Source organism: Lolium perenne, chromosome 2 (genome assembly GCF_019359855.2).
Source record: "Lolium perenne isolate Kyuss_39 chromosome 2, Kyuss_2.0, whole genome shotgun sequence".
Classification (NCBI taxonomy): domain Eukaryota; kingdom Viridiplantae; phylum Streptophyta; class Magnoliopsida; order Poales; family Poaceae; genus Lolium; species Lolium perenne.
In genome coordinates, this window is record NC_067245.2 from 118,913,172 (window position 1) to 118,936,096 (window position 22,925).

Here is a 22,925-nt window from a genome sequence, read left to right on the forward strand (position 1 = left end):
TTCATTCTTTTAGGTTTGTTTATAGGACATATACACATGGAGAACCAAGATTGGGACCCTTTGGCACATACACCCGCAGCTCGAGCCATTATCACACGATCGAGGGTGTGCTGCCTGATATCTAGTGGTTAGGGTTCGGCGTAGGGTTAGGGCTAGGTTCTAGGGTTTAGGGGAGCTACTTTTGCACAATTACACCTTTTCATCACACTTTGACACATAGAATAGGCCCACAGGCAAGATTTGGTGGGGTTCCGGTGTTCCGGCGGTCGTTCTCCCCCTCCTCCCCCCAAAACAGCGGAACGTGTGCCCCGGCGGGTCTACCCCCCTAGATTGCTCCGCGCGAGGGTGCACCAATGTACATTTTCATTCTTTTAGGTTTGTTTAGGACATATACACATGGAGAACCAAGATTGGGACCCTTTGGCACATACACCCGCAGCTCGAGCCATTATCACACGATCGAGGGTGTGCCTGATCTACTGGTTAGGGTTCGGCGTAGGGTTAGGGCTAGGGGCTAGAGTTTAGGGGAGCTACTTTTGCACAGTTACACCTTTCATCACACTTTGACACATATCATAGGCCCACATGCAAGATTTGGTGGGGTTCCGGTGTTCCGGCGGTCGTTCTCCCCTCCTCCCCCAAAACAGCGGAACGTGTGCCCCGGCGGGTCTACCCCCTAGATTTCTCCGCGCGAGGGTGCACCAATGTACATTTTCATTCTTTTAGGTTTGTTTAGGACATATACACATGGAGAACCAAGATTGGAACCCTTTGGCACATACACCCGCAGCTCGAGCCATTATCACACGATCGAGGGTGTGCCTGATCTACTGGTTAGGGTTCGGCGTAGGGTTAGGGCTAGGGTCTAGGGTTTAGGGGAGCTACTTTTGCACAATTACACCTTGCATCACACTTTGACACATAGCATAGGCCCACATGCAAGATTTGGTGGGGTTCCAGTGTTCCGGCGGTCGTTCTCCCCCGCCCTCCTCCCCCCAAAACAGCGGAACGTGTGCCCCGGCGGGTCTACCCCCCTAGATTTCTCCGCGCGAGGGTGCACCAATGTACCTTTTCATTCTTTTAGGTTTGTTTAGGACATATACACATGGAGAACCAAGATTGGGACCCTTTGGCACATACACCCGCAGCTCGAGCCATTATCACACGATCGAGGGTGTGCCTGAGATCTACTGGTAAGGGTTCGGCGTAGGGTTAGGGCTAGGGTCTAGGGTTTAGGGGAGCTACTTTTGCACAATTACACCTTGCATCGCACTTTGACACAAATCATAGGCCCACATTCAAGATTTGGTAGGTTTCCGGTGTTCCGGTGGTTGTTCTCCCCCTCCTCCCCCAAAACAGGGAACGTGTGCCCCGGCGGGTCTACCCCCCTAGATTTCTCCGCGCGAGGGTGCACCAATGTACCTTTTAATTCTTTTAGGTTTGTTTAGGACATATACACATGGAGAACCAAGATTGGGACCCTTTGGCACATACACCCGCAGCTCGAGCCATTATCACACGATCGAGGGTGTGCCTGATCTACTGGTTAGGGTTCGGCATAGGGTTAGGGCTAGGGTCTAGGGTTTAGGGGAGCTACTTTTGCAAAATTACACCTTGCATCACACTTTAACACATAGAATAGGCCCACATGCAAGATTTGGTGGGGTTCCGGTGTTCCGGCGGTCGTTCTCCCCCTCCTCCCCCCAAAACAGCGGAACGTGTGCCCCGGCGGGGTCTACCCCCCTAGATTTCTCTGCGCGAGGGTGCACCAATGTACATTTTCATTCTTTTAGGTTTTTTTAGGACATATACACATGGAGAACCAAGATTGGGACCCTTTGGCACATACACCCGCAGCTCGAGCCATTATCACACGATCGACGGTGTGCCTGATGTACTAGTTAGGGTTCGGTGTAGGGTTAGGGGTAGGGTCTAGGGTTTAGGGGAGGTACTTTTGCACAATTACACCTTGCATCACACTTTGACACATATCATAGGCCCACATGCACGATTTGGTGGGGTTCCGGTGTTCCGGCGGTCGTTCTCCCACTCCTCCCCCCCAAAACAGCGGCACGTGTGCCCCGGCGCGTCTACCCCCCTAGATTTCTCTGCACGAGGGTGCACCACCATACCTTTTCATTCTTTTAGGTTTCTTTAGGACATATACACATGGAGAACCGAGATTGGGACCCTTTGGCACATACACCCGCAGCTCGAGCCATTATCACACGATCGAGGGTGTGCCTGATCTACTGGTTAGGGTTCGGCGTAGGGTTAGGGCTAGGGTCTAGGATTTAGGGGAGCTACTTTTGCACAATTACACCTTGAATCACACTTTGACACATAGCATAGGCCCACATGCAAGATTTGGTTGGGTTCCGGTGTTCCGGCGGTCGTTCTCCCCCTCCTCCCCCCAAAACAGCGGAACGTGTGCCCCGGCGGGGTCTACCCCCCTAGATTTCTCCGCGCGAGGGTGCACCAATGTACATTTTCATTATTTTAGGTTTGTTTAGGACATATACACATGGAGAACCAAGATTGGGACCCTTTGGCACATACACCCGCAGCTCGAGCCATTATCACACGATCGACGGTGTGCCTGATCTACTAGTTAGGGTTCGACGTAGGGTTAGGGGTAGGGTCTAGGGTTTAGGGGAGCTACTTTTGAACCATTACACCTTGCACCACACTTTGACACATAGAATAGGCCCACATGCAAGATTTGGTGGGGTTCCGGTGTTCCGGCGGTCGTTCTCCCCCTCCTCCCCCAAAACGGAACGTGTGCCCCGGCGGGTCTACCCCCTAGATTTCTCCACGCGAGGGTGCACCAATGTACCTTTTCATTCTTTTAGGTTTGTTTATAGTACATATACACATGGAGAACCAAGATTGGGACCCTTTGGCACATACACCCGCAGCTCGAGCCATTATCACACGATCGAGGGTTTTCACACATATATACTGGTTAGGGTTCGGCGTAGGGTTAGGGTTAGGGTCTAGGGTTTAGGGGAGCTACTTTTGCACAATTACACCTTTGCATCACACTTTGACACCTATCATAGGCCCACATGCAAGATTTGGTGGGGTTCCGGTGTTCCGGTGGTCGTTCTCCCCCTCCTCCCCCCAAAACAGCGGAACGTGTGCCCCGGTGGGTCTACCCCCCTAGATTTCTCCGCGCGAGGGTGCACCAATGTACCTTTTCATTCTTTTAGGTTTTTTTAGGACATATACACATGGAGAACCAAGATTGGGACCCTTTGGCACATACACCCGCAGCTCGAGCCATTATCACACGATCGAGGGGTGTGCCTGATCTACTGGGGTTAGGGTTCGGCGTAGGGTTAGGGGTAGGGTCTAGGGTTTAGGGGAGCTACTTTTGCACCATTACACCTTGCACCACACTTTGACACATAGAATAGGCACACAAGCAAGATTTGGTGGGGTTCCGGTGTTCCGGCGGTCGTTCTCCCACTCCTCCCCCAAAACAGCGGAACGTGTGCCCCGGCGGGTCTACCCCCCTAGATTTCTCTGCGCGAGGGTGCACCAATGTACCTTTTCATTCTTTTAGGTTTGTTTAGGACATATACACATGGAGAACCAAGATTGGGACCCTTTGGCACATACACCCGTAGCTCGAGCCATTATCACACGATCGATGGTGTGCCTGATCTACTAGTTCGGGTTCGGTGTAGGGTTAGGGGTAGGGTCTAGGGTTTAGGGGAGCTACTTTTGCACAATTACACCTTGCATCACACTTTGACACATATCATAGGCCCACATGCACGATTTGGTGGGGTTGCGGTGTTCCGGCGGTCGTTCTCCCACTCCTCCCCCAAAACAGCGGAACGTGTGCCCCGGCGGGTCTACCCCATAGATTTATCCGCGCGAGGGTGCACCAATGTACATTTTCATTCTTTTAGGTTTGTTTAGGTCATATACACATGGAGAACCAAGATTGGGACCCTTTGGCACATACACCCGCAGCTCGAGCCATTATCACACGATCGACGGTGTGCCTGATCTACTAGTTAGGGTTCGGCGTAGGGTTAGGGGTAGGGTCTAGGGTTTAGGGGAGCTACTTTTGCACAATTACACCTTGCATCACACTTTGACACATATCATAGGCCCACATGCACGATTTGGTGGGGTTCCGGTGTTCCGGCGGTCGTTCTCCCTCTCCTCCCCCCAAAACAATGCGGCACGTGTGCCCGGCGGGTCTACCCCATAGATTTCTCCGCACGAGGGTACACCAATATACCTTTTCATTCTTTTAGGTTTGTTTAGGACATATACACATGGAGAACCAAGATTGGGACCCTTTGGCACATACACCCGCAGCTCGAACCATTATCACACGATCGAGGGTGTGCCTGATCTACTGGTTAGGGTTCGGCGTAGGGTTAGGGCTAGGGTCTAGGATTTAGGGGAGCTACTTTTGCACAATTACACCTTGAATCACACTTTGACACATAGCATAGGCCCACATGCAAGATTTGGTGGGGTTCCGGTGTTCCGGCGGTCGTTCTCCCCCTCCTCCCCCAAAACAATGAACGTGTGCCCCGGCGGCGTCTACCCCCCTAGATTTCTCCGCGCGAGGGCGCACCAATGTACATTTTCATTCTTTTAGGTTTGTTTAGGACATATACACATGGAGAACCAAGATTGGGACCCTTTGGCACATACACCCGCAGCTCGAGCCATTATCACACGATCGACGGTGTGCCTGATCTACTAGTTAGGGTTCGACGTAGGGTTAGGGGTAGGGTCTAGGGTTTAGGGGAGCTACTTTTGCACAATTACACCTTGCATCACACTTTGACACATATCATAGGCCCACATGCATGATTTGGTGGGGTTCCGGTGTTCCGGCGGTCGTTCTCCCACTCCTCCCCCCAAAACAGCGGCACGTGTGCCCCGGCGGGTCTACACCCCTAGATTTCTCCGCACGAGGGTGCACCAACGTACCTTTTCATTCTTTTAGGTTTGTTTAGGACATATACACATGGAGAACCGAGATTGGGACCCTTTGGCACATACACCCGCAGCTCGAGCCATTATCACACGATCGAGGGTGTGCCTGATCTACTGGTTAGGGTTCGGCGTAGGGTTAGGGCTAGGGTCTAGGATTTAGGGGAGCTACTTTTGCACAATTACACCTTGAATCACACTTTGACACATAGCATAGGCCCACATGCAAGATTTGGTTGGGTTCCGGTGTTCCGGCGGTCGTTCTCCCCCTCCTCCCCCCAAAACAGCGGAACCTGTGCCCCGGCGGGGTCTACCCCCCTAGATTTCTCCGTGCGAGGGTGCACCAATGTACATTTTCATTATTTTAGGTTTGTTTAGGACATATACACATGGAGAACCAAGATTGGGACCCTTTGGCACATACACCCGCAGCTCGAGCCATTATCACACGATCGACGGTGTGCCTGATCTACTAGTTAGGGTTCGACGTAGGGTTAGGGGTAGGGTCTAGGGTTTAGGGGAGCTACTTTTGAACCATTACACCTTGCACCACACTTTGACACATAGAATAGGCCCACATGCAAGATTTGGTGGGGTTCCGGTGTTCCGGCGGTCGTTCTCCCACTCCTCCCCCCAAAACAGCGGAACGTGTGCCCCGGCGGGTCTACCCCCCTAGATTTCTCCACGCGAGGGTGCACCAATGTACCTTTTAATTCTTTTAGGTTTGTTTATAGTACATATACACATGGAGAACCAAGATTGGGACCCTTTGGCACATACACCCGCAGCTCGAGCCATTATCACACGATCGAGGGTGTGCTGCCTGATCTACTGGTTAGGGTTCGGCGTAGGGCTAGGGCTAGGGTCTAGGGTTTAGGGGAGCTACTTTTGCACAATTACACCTTTTCATCACACTTTGACACCAATCATAGGCCCACATGCAAGATTTGGTGGGGTTCCGGTGTTCCGGTGGTCGTTCTCCCCCTCCTCCCCCCAAAACAGCGGAACGTGTGCCCCGGCGGGTCTACCCCCCTAGATTTCTCCGCGCGAGGGTGCACCAATGTACCTTTTCATTCTTTTAGGTTTTTTAGGACATATACACATGGAGAACCAAGATTGGGACCCTTTGGCACATACACCCGCAGCTCGAGCCATTATCACACGATCGAGGGGTGTGCCTGATCTACTGGGGTTAGGGTTCGGCGTAGGGTTAGGGGTAGGGTCTAGGGTTTAGGGGAGCTACTTTTGCACCATTACACCTTGCACCACTCTTTGACACATAGAATAGGCACACGAGCAAGATTTGGTGGGGTTCCGGTGTTCCGGCGGTCGTTCTCCCCCTCCTCCCCCCAAAACAGCGGAACGTGTGCCCCGGCGGGTCTACCCCCCTAGATTTCTCCGCGCGAGGGTGCACCAATGTACCTTTTCATTCTTTTAGGTTTGTTTAGGACATATACACATGGAGAACCAAGATTGGGACCCTTTGGCACATACACCCGCAGCTCGAGCCATTATCACACGATCGATGGTGTGCCTGATCTACTAGTTCGGGTTCGGTGTATGGTTAGGGGTAGGGTCTAGTGTTTAGGGGAGCTACTTTTGCACAATTACACCTTGCATCACACTTTGACACATATCATAGGCCCACATGCATGATTTGGTGGGGTTGCGGTGTTCCGGCGGTCGTTCTCCCACTCCTCCCCCAAAACAGCGGAACGTGTGCCCCGGCGGGTCTACCCCCTAGATTTATCCGCGCGAGGGTGCACCAATGTACATTTTCATTCTTTTAGGTTTGTTTAGGACATGTACACATGGAGAACCAAGATTGGGACCCTTTGGCACATACACCCGCAGCTCGAGCCATTATCACACGATCGACGGTGTGCCTGATCTACTAGTTAGGGTTCGGCGTAGGGTTAGGGGTAGGGTCTAGGGTTTAGGGGAGCTACTTTTGCACAATTACACCTTGCATCACACTTTGACACATATCATAGGCCCACATGCACGATTTGGTGGGGTTCCGGTGTTCCGGCGGTCGTTCTCCCACTCCTCCCCCCAAAACAGAGGGTTAGGGGTAGGGTCTACCCCCTAGATTTCTCCGCACGAGGGTGCACCAATGTACCTTTTCGTTCTTTTAGGTTTGTTTAGGACATATACACATGGAGAACCAAGATTGGGACCCTTTGGCACATACACCCGCAGCTCGAGCCATTATCACACGATCGAGGGTGTGCCTGATCTACTGGTTAGGGTTCGGCGTAGGGTTAGGGCTAGGGTCTAGTATTTAGGGGAGCTACTTTTGCACAATTACACCTTGAATCACACTTTGACACATAGCATAGGCCCACATGCAAGATTTGGTGGGGTTCCGGTGTTCCGGCGGTCGTTCTCCCCCTCCTCCCACCAAAACAGCGGAACGTGTGCCCCGACGGCGTCTACCCCCCTAGATTTCTCCGCGCCAGGGTGCACCAATGTACATTTTCATTCTTTTAGGTTTGTTTAGGACATATACACATGGAGAACCAAGATTGGGACCCTTTGGCACATACACCCGCAGCTCGAGCCATTATCACACGATCGACGGTGTGCCTGATCTACTAGTTAGGGTTCGACGTAGGGTTAGGGGTAGGGTCTAGGGTTTAGGGGAGCTACTTTTGCACAATTACACCTTGCATCACACTTTGACACATATCATAGGCCCACATGCACGATTTGGTGGGGTTCCGGTGTTCCGGCGGTCGTTCTCCCACTCCTCCCCCCCCAAAACAGCGGCACGTGTGCCCCGGCGGGTCTACCCCCCTAGATTTCTCCGCACGAGGGTGCACCAACGTACCTTTTCATTCTTTTAGGTTTGTTTAGGACATATACACATGGAGAACCGACATTGGGACCCTTTGGCACATACACCCGCAGCTCGAGCCATTATCACACGATCGAGGGTGTGCCTGATCTACTGGTTAGGGTTCGGCGTAGGGTTAGGGCTAGGGTCTAGGATTTAGGGGAGCTACTTTTGCACTATTACACCTTGAATCACACTTTGACACATAGCATAGGCCCACATGCAATATTTGGTTGGGTTCCAGTGTTTCGGCAGTCGTTCTCCCCCTCCTCCCCCCAAAACAGCGGAACGTGTGCCCCGGCGGGGTCTACCCCCCTAGATTTCTCCGCGCGAGGGTGCACCAATGTACATTTTCATTATTTTAGGTTTGTTTAGGACATATACACATGGAGAACCAAGATTGGGACCCTTTGGCACATACACCCGCAGCTCGAGCCATTATCACACGATCGACGGTGTGCCTGATCTACTAGTTAGGGTTCGACGTAGGGTTAGTGGTAGGGTCTAGGGTTTAGGGGAGCTACTTTTGAACCATTACACCTTGCACCACACTTTGACACATAGAATAGGCCCACATGCAAGATTTGGTGGGGTTCCGGTGTTCCGGCGGTCGTTCTCCCCCTCCTCCCCCAAAAAGCAGTGAACGTGTGCCCCGGCGGGTCTACCCCCCTAGATTTCTCCACGCGAGGGTGCACCAATGTACCTTTTCATTCTTTTAGGTTTGTTTATAGTACATATACACATGGAGAACCAAGATTGTGACCCTTTGGCACATACACCCGCAGCTCGAGCCATTATCACACGATCGAGGGTGTGCTGCCTGATCTACTGGTTAGGGTTCGGCGTAGGGTTAGGGCAAGGGTCTAGGGTTTAGGGGAGCTACTTTTGCACAATTACACCTTTGCATCACACTTTGACACCTATCATAGGCCCACATGCAAGATTTGGTGGGGTTCCGGTGTTCCGGTGGTCGTTCTCCCCCTCCTCCCCCCAAAACAGCGGAACGTGTGCCCCGGCGGGTCTACCCCCCTAGATTTCTCCGCGCGAGGGTGCACCAATGTACCTTTTCATTCTTTTAGGTTTTTTAGGACATATACACATGGAGAACCAAGATTGGGACCCTTTGGCACATACACCCGCAGCTCGAGCCATTATCACACGATCGAGGGGTGTGCCTGATCTACTGGGGTTAGGGTTCGGCGTAGGGTTAGGGGTAGGGTCTAGGGTTTAGGGGAGCTACTTTTGCACCATTACACCTTGCACCACACTTTGACACATAGAATAGGCACACAAGCAAGATTTGGTGGGGTTCCGGTGTTCCGGCGGTCGTTCTCCCCCTCCTCCCCCCAAAACAGCGGAACGTGTGCCCCGGCGGGTCTACCCCCTAGATTTCTCTACGCGAGGGTGCACCAATGTACCTTTTCATTCTTTTAGGTTTGTTTAGGACATATACACATGGAGAACCAAGATTGGGACCCTTTGGCACATACACCCGCAGCTCGAGCCATTATCACACGATCGATGGTGTGCCTGATCTACTAGTTCGGGTTCGGTGTAGGGTTAGGGGTAGGGTCTAGGGTTTAGGGGAGCTACTTTTGCACAATTACACCTTGCATCACACTTTGACACATATCATAGGCCCACATGCACGATTTGGTGGGGTTGCGGTGTTCCGGCGGTCGTTCTCCCACTCCTCCCCCAAAACAGCGGAACATGTGCCCCGGCGGGTCTACCCCCCTAGATTTATCCGCGCGAGGGTGCACCAATGTACATTTTCATTCTTTTAGGTTTGTTTAGGACATATACACATGGAGAACCAAGATTGGGACCCTTTGGCACATACACCCGCAGCTCGAGCCATTATCACACGATCGACGGTGTGCCTGATCTACTAGTTAGGGTTCGGCGTAGGGTTAGGGGTAGGGTCTAGGGTTTAGGGGAGCTACTTTTGCACAATTACACCTTGCATCACACTTTGACACATATCATAGGCCCACATGCACGATTTGGTGGGGTTCCGGTGTTCCGGCGGTCGTTCTCCCACTCCTCCCCCCAAAACAGCGGCACGTGTGCCCCTGCGGGTCTACCCCCTAGATTTCTCCGCACGAGGGTGCACCAATGTACATTTTCATTCTTTTAGGTTTGTTTAGGACATATACACATGGAGAACCAAGATTGGACCCTTTGGCACATACACCCGCAGCTCGAGCCATTATCACACGATCGAGGGTGTGCCTGATCTACTGGTTAGGGTTCGGCGTAGGGTTAGGGCTAGGGTCTAGGATTTAGGGGAGCTACTTTTGCACAATTACACCTTGAATCACACTTTGACACATAGCATAGGCCCACATGCAAGATTTGGTGGGGTTCCGGTGTTCCGGCGGTCGTTCTCCCCCTCCTCCCCACAAAACAGCGAAACGTGTGCCCCGGCGGCGTCTACCCCCCTAGATTTCTCCGCGCGAGGGTGCACCAATGTACATTTTCATTCTTTTAGGTTTGTTTAGGACATATACACATGGAGAACCAAGATTGGGACCCTTTGGCACATACACCCGCAGCTCGAGCCATTATCACACGATCGACGGTGTGCCTGATCTACTAGTTAGGGTTCGACGTAGGGTTAGGGGTAGGGTCTAGGGTTTAGGGGAGCTACTTTTGAACCATTACACCTTGCACCACACTTTGACACATAGAATAGGCCCACATGCAAGATTTGGTGGGGTTCCGGTGTTCCGGTGGTCGTTCTCCCCCTCCTCCCCCCAAAACAGCGGAACGTGTGCCCCGGCGGGTCTACCCCCCCTAGATTTCTCCGCGCGAGGGTGCTCCAATGTACCTTTTCATTCTTTTAGGTTTGTTTATAGTACATATACACATGGAGAACCAAGATTGGGACCCTTTGGCACATACACCCGCAGCTCGAGCCATTATCACACGATCGAGGGTGTGCTGCCTGATCTAATGTACATTTCTCCGCGCGAGGGTGCACCAATGTACATTTTCATTCTTTTAGGTTTGTTTAGGACATATACACATGGATAACCAAGATTGGGACCCTTTGGCACATACACCCGCAGCTCGAGCCATTATCACACGATCGAGGGTGTGCCTGATCTACTGGTTAGGGTTCGGCATAGGGTTAGGGCTAGGTTCTAGGGTTTAGGGGAGCTACTTTTGCACAATTACACCTTGCATCACACTTTGACACATAGCATAGGCCGACATGCAAGATTTGGTGGGGTTCCGGTGTTCCGGCGGTTGTTCTCCCCGGCCCTCCTCCCCCAAAACAATGAACGTGTGCCCGTGGGTCTACCCCCCTAGATTTCTCCGCGCGAGGGTGCACCAATGTACCTTTTCATTCTTTTAGGTTTTTTTAGGACATATACACATGGAGAACCAAGATTGGGACCCTTTGGCACATACACCCGCAGCTCGAGCCATTATCACACGATCGAGGGTGTGCCTGATCTACTGGTTAGGGTTCGGCGTAGGGTTAGGGCTAGGGTCTAGGGTTTAGGGGAGTTACTTTTGCACAATTACACCTTGCATCACACTTTAACACATAGAATAGGCCCACATGCAAGATTTGGTGGGGTTCCGGTGTTCCGGCGGTCGTTCTCCCACTCCTCCCCCAAAACAGCGGCACGTGTGCCCCGGCGGGTCTACCCCCCTAGATTTCTCCGCGCGAGGGTGCACCAATGTACATTTTCATACTTTTAGGTTTGTTTAGGACATATACAGATGGAGAACCAAGATTGGGACCCTTTGGCACATACACCCGCAGCTCGAGCCATTATCACACGATCGACGGTGTGCCTGATCTACTAGTTAGGGTTCAGCGTAGGGTTAGGGGTAGGGTCTAGGGTTTAGGGGAGCTACTTTTGCACAATTACACCTTGCATCACACTTTGACACATATCATAGGCCCACATGCACGATTTGGTGGGGTTCCGGTGTTCCGGCGGTCGTTCTCCCACTCCTCCCCCAAAACAGCGGCACGTGTGCCCCGGCGGGTCTACCCCCCTAGATTTCTCCGCACGAGGGTGCACCAATGTATCTTTTCATTATTTTAGGTTTGTTTAGGACATATACACATGGAGAACCAAGATTGGGACCCTTTGGCACATACACCTGCAGCTCGAGCCATTATCACACGATCGACGGTGTGCCTGATCTACTAGTTAGGGTTCGGCATAGGGTTAGGGGTAGGGTCTAGGGTTTAGGGGAGCTACTTTTGCACAATTACACCTTGCATCACACTTTGACACATATCATAGGCCCACATGCACGAGTTGGTGGGGTTCCGGTGTTCTGGCGGTCGCTCTCCCCCTCCTCCCCCCAAAACAGTGGAACGTGTGCCCCGGCGGGTCTACCCCCCTAGATTTCTCCGCGCGAGGGTGAACCAATGTACCTTTTCATTCTTTTAGGTTTGTTTATAGGACATATACACATGGAGAACCAAGATTGGGACCCTTTGGCACATACACCCGCAGCTCGAGCCATTATCACACGATCGAGGGTGTGCTGCCTGATCTACTGGTTAGGGTTCGGCGTAGGGTTAGGGCTAGGGTCTAGGGTTTAGGTGAGCTACTTTTGCACAATTACACCTTTGAATCACACTTTGACACATATCATAGGCCCACATGCAAGATTTGGTGGGTTCCGGTGTTTCGGTGGTCGTTCTCCCCCTCTTCCCCCCAAAACAGCGGAACGTGTGCCCCGGCGGGTCTACCCCCCTAGATTTCTCCGCGCGAGGGTGCACCAATGTACCTTTTCATTCTTTTAGGTTTTTTTAGGACATATACACATGTAGAACCAAGATTGGGACCCTTTGGCACATACACCCGCAGCTCGAGCCATTATCACACGATCGAGGGGTGTGCCTGATCTACTGGGGTTAGGGTTCGGCGTAGGGTTAGGGCTAGGGTCTAGGGTTTAGGGGAGCTACTTTTGCACCATTACACCTTGCACCACACTTTGACACATAGAATAGGCCCACAAGCAAGATTTTGTGGTGTTCCGGTGTTTCGGCGGTCGTTCTCCCACTCCTCCCCCAAAACAGCGGAACGTGTGCCCCGGCGGGTCTACCCCCTAGATTTCTCCGCGCGAGGGTGCACCAATGTACTTTTTCATTGTTTTAGGTTTGTTTAGGACATATACACATGGAGAACCAAGATTGGGACCCTTTGGCACATACACCTGCAGCTCGAGCCATTATCACACGATCGACGGTGTGCCTGATCTACTAGTTCAGGTTCGGCGTAGGGTTAGGGTAGGATCTAGGGTTTAGGGGAGCTACTTTTGCACAATTACACCTTGCATCACACTTTGACACATATCATAGGCCCACATGCACGATTTGGTGGGGTTGCGGTGTTCCGGCGGTCGTTCTCCCACTCCTCCCCCAAAACAGCGGAACGTGTGCCCCGGCGGGTCTACCCCCTAGATTTCTCCGCGCGAGGGTGCACCAATGTACCTTTTCATTCTTTTAGGTTTGTTTAGGACATATACACATGGAGAACCAATATTGGGACCCTTTGGCACATACACCCGCACCTCGAGCCATTATCACACGATCGACGGTGTGCCTGATCTAGTAGTTCGGGTTCGGCGTAGGGTTATGGGTAGGGTCTAGGGTTTAGGGGAGCTACTTTTGCACAATTACACCTTACATCACACTTTTACACATATCATAGGCCCACATGCACGATTTGGTGGGGTTGCGGTGTTCCGGCGGTCGTTCTCCCACTCCTCCCCCAAAACAGCGGAACGTGTGCCCCGGCGGGTCTACCCCCCTAGATTTCTCCGCGCGAGGGTGCACCAATGTACCTTTTCATTATTTTAGGTTTGTTTAGTACATATAAACATGGAGAACCAAGATTGGGACCTTTTGGCACATACACCCGCAGCTCGAGCCATTATCACACGATCGAGGGTGTGTCTGATCTACTGGGGTTAGGGTTCGGCGTAGGGTTAGGGGTAGGGTCTAGGGTTTAGGGGAGGTACTTTTGCACCATTACACCTTGCATCACACTTTGACACATATCATAGGCCCACATGCAAAATTTGGTGGGGTTTCGGTGTTTCGGCGGTCGTTCTCCCCCTCCTCCCGCCAAAACAGCGGAACGTGTGCCCTGGCGGGTCTACCCCCCTAGATTTCTCCACGCGAGGGTGCCCCAATGTACCTTTTCATTCTTTTAGGTTTGTTTAGGACATATACACATGGAGAACCAAGATTGGGACCCTTTGGCACATACACCCGCAGCTCGAGCCATTATCACACGATCGAGGGTGTGCCTGATCTACTGGTTAGGGTTCGGCGTAGGGTTAGGGCTAGGGTCTAGGGTTTAGGGGAGCTACTTTTGCACAATTACACATTGCATCACACTTTGACACATAGCATAGGCCCACATGCAAGATTTGGTGGGGTTCCGGTGTTCCGGCGGTCGTTCTCCCCCTCCTCCCCGTAAAACAGCGGAACGTGTGCCCCGGCGGGTCTACCCCCCTAGATTTCTCCGCGCGAGGGTGCAACAATGTACATTTTCATTCTTTTAGGTTTGTTTAGGACATATACACTTGGAGAACCAAGATTGGGACCCTTTCGCACATACACCCGCAGCTCGAGCCATTATCACACGATCGACGGTGTGCCTGAGATCTACTGCTTTGGGTTCGGCGTAGGGTTAGAGCTAGGGTCTAAGGTTTAGGGGAGCTACTTTTGCACCATTACACCTTGCACCACACTTTGACACATAGCATAGGCCCACATGCAAGATTTGTTGGGGTTCCAGTGTTCCGGCGGTCGGTCTCCCCCTCCTCCCCCAAAAACAGTGGAACGTGTGCCCCGGCGGGTCTACCCCCCTAGATTTCTCCGCGCGAGGGTGCACCAATGTAAATTTTCATTCTTTTAGGTTTGTTTAGGACATATACACATGGAGAACCAAGATTGGGACCCTTTGGCACATACACCCGCAGCTCGAGCCATTATCACACGATCGAGGGTGTGCTGCCTGATCAACTGGTTAGGGTTCGGTGTAGGGTTAGGGGTAGGGTCTAGGGTTTAGGGGGGCTACTTTTGCACCATTACACCTTGAACCACACTTTGACACATAGAATAGTCCCACATGCAAGATTTGGTGGGGTTCCGGTGTTCCAGCGGTCGTTCTCCCCCTCCTCCCCCCAAAACAGTGGAACGTGTGCCCCGGCGGGTCTACCCCCTAGATTTCTCCGCGCGAGGGTGCACCAATGTACATTTTCATTCTTTTAGGTTTTATTTAGGACATATACACATGGAGAACCAAGATTGGGACCCTTTGGCACATACACCCGCAGCTCGAGCCATTATCACACGATCGATGGTGTGCCTGATCTACTAGTTCGGGTTCGGTGTAGGGTTAGGGGTAGGGTCTAGGGTTTAGGGGAGCTACTTTTGCACAATTACACCTTGCATCACACTTTGACACATATCATAGGCCCACATGCACGATTTGGTGGGGTTGCGGTGTTCCGGCGGTCGTTCTCCCACTCCTCCCCCAAAACAGCGGAACGTGTGCCCCGGCGGGTCTACCCCCTAGATTTCTCCGCGCGAGGGTGCACCAATGTACATTTTCATTCTTTTAGGTTTGTTTAGGACATATACACATGGAGAACCAAGATTGGGACCCTTTGGCACATACACCCGCAGCTTGAGCCATTATCACACGATCGACGGTGTGCCTGATCTACTAGTTAGGGTTCGACGTAGGGTTAGGGGTAGGGTCTAGGGTTTAGGGGAGCTACTTTTGAACCATTTCACCTTGCACCACACTTTGAGACATAGAATAGGCCCACATGCAAGATTTGGTGGGGTTCCGGTGTTCCGGCGGTCGTTCTCCCCCTCCTCCCCCCAAAACAGCAGAACGTGTGCCCCGGCGGGTCTACCCCCCGAGATTTCTCCGCGCGAGGGTGCACCAATGTACATTTTCATTCTTTTAGGTTTGTTTATATGACATATACACATGGAGAACCAAGATTGGGACCCTTTGGCACATACACCCGCAGCTCGAGCCATTATCACACGATCGAGGGTGTGCTGCCTGATCTACTGGTTAGGGTTCGGCGTAGGGTTAGGGCTAGGGTCTAGGGTTTAGGTGAGCTACATTAGCACAATTACACCTTTGCATCACACTTTGACACATAGCATAGGCCCACATGCAAGATTTGGTGGGGTTCCGGTGTTCCGGTGGTCGTTCTCCCCCTCCTCCCCCCAAAACAGCGGAACGTGTGCCCCGGCGGGTCTACCCCCTAGATTTCTCCGCGCGAGGGTGCACCAATGTACCTTTTCATTGTTTTAGGTTTGTTTAGGACATATACACATGGAGAACCAAGATTGGGACCCTTTGGCACATACACCCGCAGCTCGAGCCATTATCACACGATCGACGGTGTGCCTGATCTACTAGTTCGGGTTCGGCGTAGGGTTAGGGGTAGGGTCTAGGGTTTAGGGGAGCTACTTTTTCACAATTACACCTTGCATCACACTTTGACACATATCATAGGCCCACATGCACGATTTGGTGGGGTTGCGGTGTTCCGGCGGTCGTTCTCCCACTCCTCCCCCAAAACAGCGAAACGTGTGCCCCGGCGGGTCTACCCCCCTAGATTTCTCCGCGCGAGGGTGCACCAATGTACCTTTTCATTCTTTTAGGTTTGTTTAGGACATATACACATGGAGAACCAAGATTGGGACCCTTTGGCACATACACCCGCACCTCGAGCCATTATCACACGATCGACGGTGTGTCTGATCTACTGGGGTTAGGGTTCGGCGTAGGGTTAGGGGTAGGGTCTAGGGTTTAGGGGAGCTACTTTTGCACCATTACACCTTGCATCACACTTTGACACATATCATAGGCCCACATGCAAAATTTGGTGGGGTTCCGGTGTTCCGGCGGTCGTTCTCCCCCTCCTCCCCCCAAAACAGCGGAACGTGTGCCCCGGCGGGTCTACCCCCTAGATTTCTCCGCGCGAGGGTGCACCAATGTACATTTTCATTCTTTTAGGTTTGTTTAGGACATATACACATGGAGAACCAAGATTGGGACCCTTTGGCACATACACCCGCAGCTCGAGCCATTATCACACGATCGAGGGTGTGCCTAATCTACTGGTTAGGGTTCGGCGTAGGGTTAGGGCTAGGGTCTAGGGTTTAGGGGAGCTACTTTTGCACAATTACACATTGCATCACACTTTGACACATAGCATAGGCCCACATGTAAGATTTGGTGGTGTTCCGGTGTTCCAGCGGTCGTTCTCCCCCTCCTCCCCCCAAAACAGCGGAACGTGTGCCCCGGCGGGTCTACCCCCCTAGATTTCTCCGCGCGAGGGTGCACCAATGTACATTTTCATTCTTTTAGGTTTGTTTAGGACATATACACTTGGAGAACCAAGATTGGGACCCTTTGGCACATACACCCGCAGCTCGAGCCATTATCACACGATCGAGGGTGTGCCTAATCTACTGGTAAGGGTTCGGCGTAGGGTTAGGGCTAGGGTCTAGGGTTTAGGGGAGCTACTTTTGCACAATTACACATTGCATCACACTTTGACACATAGCATAGGCCCACATGTAAGATTTGGTGGTGTTCCGGTGTTCCGGCGGTCGTTCTCCCCCTCCTCCCCCCAAAACAGCGGAACGTGTGCCCCGGCGGGTCTACCCCCCTAGATTTCTCCGCGCGAGGGTGCACCAATGTACATTTTCATTCTTTTAGGTTTGTTTAGGACATATACACTTGGAGAACCAAGATTGGGACCCTTTGGCACATACACCCGCAGCTCGAGCCATTATCACACGATCGACGCTGTGCCTGAGATCTACTGGTTAGGGTTCGACGTAGGGTTAGGGCTAGGGTCTAGGGTTTAGGGGAGCTACTTTTGCACCATTACACCTTGCACCACACTATGACACATAGCATAGGCCCACATGCAAGATTTGTTGGGGTTCCGGTGTTCCGGCGGTCGTTCTCCCCCTCCTCCCCCAAAAACAGCGGAACGTGTGCCCCGGCGGGTCTACCCCCCTAGATTTCTCCGCGCGAGGGTGCACCAATGTACATTTTTATTCTTTTAGGTTTGTTTAGGACATATACACATGGAGAACCAAGATTGGGACCCTTTGGCACATACACCCGCAGCTCGAGCCATTATCACACGATCGAGGGTGTGCTTCCTGATCAACTGGTTAGGGTTCGGCGTAGGGTTAGGGGTAGGGTCTAGGGTTTAGGGGAGCTACTTTTGCACCATTACACCTTGCACCACACTTTGACACATAGAATAGGCCCACATGAAAGATTTGGTGGGGTTCCGGTGTTCCGGCGGTCGTTCTCCCCCTCCCTCCCCCCCCAAAACAACGGAACGTGTGCCCCGGCGGGTCTACCCCCTAGATTTCTCTGCGTGAGGGTGCACCAATGTACCTTTTCATTCTTTTAGGTTTGTCTAGGACATATACACATGGAGAACCAAGATTGGGACCCTTTGGCACATACACCTGACGTGGGCATAACCCTTCGGGTACTCGACATTGCCATACCCGGTGCAGATTATCAAGATGGACCAGCACAAGGACTCGACAAGCTGGACCCGCAAGCGTTAACAACTTGGACTACAAGGAAAGAAGGCTCCAATATGAATCCTACTAGGACTCTTGTAAACCCTAGCTTTGCTGATATATAAAGCCAGGCAGGGGCACCCCTTAGGGACAGGCACAATCAGAAACATAAATCATAGAGGCGACACGCCTAGAAACCGCAACCCGCGGCTTAGAACTAGACTAGATCCAACAACTCCGCCTATGGCGGCCCCCTGTACCCATATATTCATATACTGGATTGCTAGCAGGACGTAGCGATCCTCCACCGCGGAGACGTGAACCTGTGTACGTCGTGTACCGCCTCGCTCCCGGAACTTCCGTCGTCGCCTTTCTCTAAAACCCAAGCCCCTCATGGTGGGCATTGCCGAGGAACCGCCTCGTCAATTGGCGCCGTCTGTGGGAAACGCGTCGGCTGGATTTTGTAATCCGGGCGAGATCCGTCATTATCGACAACAATAGTAAGATCAGATCACGAGAAGCACTGCCAACAGAGCTCCAGGAGCATGTCCCGCTGCCGAAGTTCCACGTCCAGGCTCGCTAACAAACGGAGAGCTACATCCGAGACCAGTGCTCCCGATCAAGAATATTAAAAGAAGAAGCAAGATCACATCTAGAAGATTCACTGGAAGAACTTTTATACTGTAAACCCGGCGTTTGGGTTGCACACCAAGGATCGACATCAACGCTGCATCGTGCACTGCCAAAATCAAAGAGAACCTAGCCAGGGCATCGCACCACGAGGAGTTCTCAGCAACTATGTGCTACACGGCGGCATGCAACTTCAAGGTCGAGGCATATCAGCCAGAGTTTCAATATCAGGCATATTGACCGCAGAGCTAGAAGCAGGATTAACAGAACTTGGGTCAGGACCAGGGAACGAAAGATATTCTACCCGCCTGCAGCCTACTATTCAATACGGAAGAAATTTGCTACACACCATAAATTGGAATAAGCTGCGGCAGATCAAGAAGAGCACGATAGACCATCAGATCGGGACAAGCTTTGGCTACTTTCGGTCGTACGCTGCACGACTACATTGGGTGTTTGACCGTCGCGGGTCCACCACATCGGCTGCGCCCTCTTCATCGATTGCTACTTTCTTACATGGATCCGCCTATCCGATACAAAAATATCAGATTGAAGCAAAATTTCGATTACTCTGCTCGGCTGAACGCGCCCGCTATCGCGCACTCTTCTTACTCGGGGGCTCGCCTGCCGCGGACCCGACATTACGGACCCGATATATTCGGATGCTCACCCGCAGCCGATCGGCTATGTCAACCACGTCCTCTTCATCGACCACGTTTGCATGGCGCCCACCGGCATGAATTATCTTGGATGGCGGGATTATTTCGGCTGCGCCCACCGGCATGAATTATCTTGGATGGCGCAATTATCTCGGCTGCACCCGCCGTGTGAATTATCTTGGATGGCGCAATTATCTCGGCTGCGCCCGCCGCGTGAATTATCTTGGATGGCGGGATTATTTCGGCTGCGCCTTGATGTCTACGGGAGCTTCTATTCTTGTAGACAGTGTTGGGCCTCCAAGAGCAGAGGTTTGTAGAACAACAACAAGTTTCCCTTAAGTGGATCACCCAAGGTTTATCGATCTCAGGGAGGAAGAGGTCAAAGATATCCCTCTCATGCAACCCTGCAACCACAAAGCAAGAAGTCTCTTGTGTCCCCAACACACCTAATAGGTGCACTAGTTCGGCGAAGAGATAGTGAAATACAGGTGGTATGAATAAATATGAGCAGTAGTAACGGCGCCAGAAAAGTGCTTGCTGGCGTGTAGTTGATGGTGGTAATATTGCAGACAGTACAAATGCAGTAAAACAGTAAACAAGCAGCGATAGCAGTATTTAGGAACAAGGCCTAGGGATCATACTTTCACTAGTGGACACTCTCAACATTGATCACATAAATAAATAGACAGATGCTAGACTCTACACCCTCTTGTTGGATGATGAACTCCACTAACTGTGTAGGATTACACGAACCCTCAATGCCGGAGTTAACAAGCTCCACAATATTCGATGTTCATGTTTAAATAACCTTAGAGTGCATGACAGATCAACATAACCAAACCAAGTACTAACATAGCATGCACACTGTCACCTTCACGCTATGAAAGGAGGCATAGATCATATCAATACCATCATAGCAATAGTTAACTTCATAATCTACAAGAGATCACAATCATAGCCTACGCCAAGTACTAACACGATGCACACACTGTCACCATTACACCGTGCAGGAGGAATAAACTACTTTAATAACATCACTAGAGTAGCACACAGATAAATTGTGATACAAAACACATTGCAATCATAAAGAGATATAAATAAGCACCTCACTATGCCATTCATAACAGTGAATAAGTATTCTGTGAAATATAGCCTAAGAGATCCACACGGTGCACACACTGTCACCTTTACACACGTGGGACAAGGAGTCTCTGGAGATCACATAAGTAAAATCCACTTGACTAGCATAATGACATCTAGATTACAAGCATCATCATATGAATCTCAATCATGTAAGGCAGCTCATGAGATTATTGTATTGAAGTACATAGGAGAGAGATGAACCACATAGCTACCGGTACAGCCCCGAGCCTCGATGGAGAACTACTCCCTCCTCATGGGAGACAGCAGCGGTGATGAAGATGGCGGTGGTGTCGATGGAGAAGCCTTCCGGGGGCACTTCCCCGTCCCGGCGGCGTGCCGAAACAGAGACTCCTGTCCCCCAGATCTTGGCTTCGCGATGGCGGCGGCTCTGGATGGTTTCTCGTACCGTGGCTTTTTTCGTATCGAAGTTTTAGGTCGAGGACCCTTAAATAGGCGAAGAGGCGGCGTCGGAGGGTCAACGAGGCGACGTCACCACAGGGGGGAGCGGGCCACCCCTGGGCCGCGTCGGCCTACCTCCTGGGGGGCCTGTGTCCCCTCTCTGGCGGCTCTCGGGTGTTCTGGATGCTTCCGGGGATTCTAAGATGTTGGGCGTTGATTTCGTCCGATTCCGAGAATATTTCCTTACTAGGATTTCTGAAACCAAAAATAGCAGAAACAAAGAATCGGCCCTTCGGCATCTCGTCAATAGGTTAGTTCCGGAAAATGCATAAATATGACATAAAGTATGCATAAAACATGTAGATATCATCAATAATGTGGCATGGAACATAAGAAATTATCGATACGTCGGAGACGTATCAGCATCCCCAAGCTTAGTTTCTGCTCGTCCCGAGCAGGTAAACGATAACAAAGATAATTTCTGGAGTGACATGCCATCATAACCTTTATCATACTATTGTAAGCATATGTAATGAATGCAGCGATCCAAACAATGGTAAATGACATGAGTAAACAAATGAATCATATAGCAAAGACTTTTCATGAATAGTGCTTCAAGACAAGCATCAATAAGTCTTGCATAAGAGTTAACTCATAAAGCAATAATTCATAGTATAGGTATTGAAGCAACATAAAGGAAGATTAAGTTTCAGCGGTTGCTTTCAACTTATAACATGTATATCTCATGGATAGTTGTCGATGCAAAGTAATATAACAAGTGCAATATGCAAGTATGTAGGAATCAATGCACAGTTCGCACAAGTGTTTGCTTCTTGAGGTGGAGAGAGATAGGTGAACTGACTCAACAATAAAAGTAAAAGAAAGGTCCTTCAAAGAGGAAAGCATCGATTGCTATATTTGTGCTAGAGCTTTGATTTTGAAAACAAGAAACAATTTTGTCAACGGTAGTAATAAAGCATATGTGTTATGTAAATTATATCCTACAAGTTGCAAGCTTCATGCATAGTATACTAATAGTGCCCGCACCTTGTCCTAATTAGCTCGGATTACCTGGATTATCATCGCAATGCACATGTTTTAACCAAGTGTCACAAAGGGGTACCTCTATGCCGCCTGTACAAAGGTCTAAGGAGAAAGCTCGCATTGGATTTCTCGCTATTGATTATTCTCAACTTAGACATCCATACCGGGACAACATAGACAACAGATAATGGACTCCTCTTTTATGCATAAGCATGTAGCAACAATTAATTTTCTCATATGAGATTGAGGATATTTGTCCAAAACTGAAACTTCCACCATGGATCATGGCTTTAGTTAGCGGCCCAATGTTCTTCTCTAACATTATGCATGCTCTAACCATTTTAGTGGTAAATCTCCCTTACTTCAGACAAGACGAACATGCATAGCAACTCACATGATATTCAACAAAGAGTAGTTGATGGCGTCCCCAGGAACATGGTTATCGCACAACAAGCAACTTAATAAGAGATAAAGTGCATAAGTACATATTCAATACCACAATAGTTTTTAGGCTATTTGTCCATGAGCTATATATTGCAAAGGTGAAGGATAGAAATTTAAAGGTAGCACTCAAGCAATTTACTTTGGAATGGCGGAGAAATACCATGTAGTAGGTAGGTATGGTGGACACAAATGGCATAGTGGTTGGCTCAAGGATTTTGGA